The sequence below is a fragment of the Delphinapterus leucas genome, chromosome 15 (assembly GCF_059928025.1).
Source record: "Delphinapterus leucas isolate spDelLeu-1000000601 "Yukka" chromosome 15, BTC_Dleu_Yukka2, whole genome shotgun sequence".
NCBI classification, from domain to species: Eukaryota; Metazoa; Chordata; class Mammalia; order Artiodactyla; family Monodontidae; genus Delphinapterus; species Delphinapterus leucas.
This window is the reverse complement of record NC_143143.1, coordinates 6,582,086-6,583,219: the sequence shown is the minus strand read 5'-3', so window position 1 is coordinate 6,583,219 and position 1,134 is coordinate 6,582,086. Positions and strand designations below refer to the sequence as shown.

At 43.8% G+C, this 1,134-nt stretch overlaps 1 non-coding gene across 1 annotated transcript; it reads left to right on the top strand.

Moving 5' to 3' along the window:
• The first annotated feature begins 654 nt into the window (after nt 1-654).
• LOC115803781 (U6 spliceosomal RNA) lies at nt 655-761 on the top strand. Its single transcript, XR_004024575.1, has one exon. It is a non-coding gene; the product is annotated as a U6 spliceosomal RNA (small nuclear RNA).
• The last annotated feature ends 373 nt before the right edge of the window (nt 762-1,134 follow it).

The window sequence follows — 1,134 nt, the reverse complement described above, 5'->3', positions numbered from 1 at the left end:
TTTTTTTTGCTGTTGTTGTTTAGCAGTTTTCAAAAAAACCAATCAAGTCCTTCTGTTTTTCCATGTCGTTTGTCATTTGTGCATCTATATGATAATATGAAGAGGACAAAATTTGGAGTAAAGAATATTCCAGCATCTCTGGCTATCTCCAGAACACAAGATCATACTACCCTCTTGTCTTAAACACTTCAGTTTTCCTTTTGAATATTGCACAGCAAAACTCTCCCTAATGCATAGAGCCCATGGGTTTTCCAGATGGCTTGGGGCCTGTTCTAAAGTGTGAGCACAGTAAGAGCCTATATCTGGAGGGTTTTAGTGAAAAGAGCCTGAGCCTTGAACCCGAACAGACTAGCCTCTGCCACTCTGCAGCTGATGCATTTTGGCAACTGTTTTGACTTTTAAAAATGATCCTAGGGCTTCCCTGGTGGCGCAGTGGTTGAGAGTCCGCCTGCCAATGCAGGGGACACGGGTTCGTGCCCTGGTCCGGGAAGATCCCACATGCCGCGGAGCGGCTGGGCCTGTGAGCCATGGCCGCTAAGCCTGCAACGTCCAGAGCCTGTGCTCTGCAACGGGAGAGGCCACAACAGTGAGAGGCCCACATACAGCCAAAAAAAAACCAAACAAACAAAAAAAACAAAATAAAAAAATGATCCTGTGCTTGCTTCGGCAGCACATATACTAAAATTGGAACGATACAGAGAAGATTAGCATGGCCCCTGAGCAAGGATGACACGCAAATTTGTGAAGTGTTCCATAGTTTTTGTGTATCATGGGATAAAGTAAATGAATGATTATATTGATTTCTTTGAGAACTGAGATTTTCAGCATGAGACAAAGAAAACACATATGTAAGATCGATGCAGTTAAACAAAAACTCTATAGTCTTCAAGAAAAAAAAAAGATCCTATCATGGCTACAAAGCATATAGTACCATGGGTGGTTCCTAGAGACGCTTAATGCCTTGTGGCTGTGACATGTGTTAATGTTCTGTAGTTTCCACAGTGCTTTCATCTGTCCTATCTCATCGGCTCTTCATTGAGGTGGGAGGTGAGGTGGGAGGGCGAGTTTGAAGTCTCCACTTAAAAACAGACAAAACCAAGGCTCAGCACAGTCTAGTCCTCTGGGATGGACCCT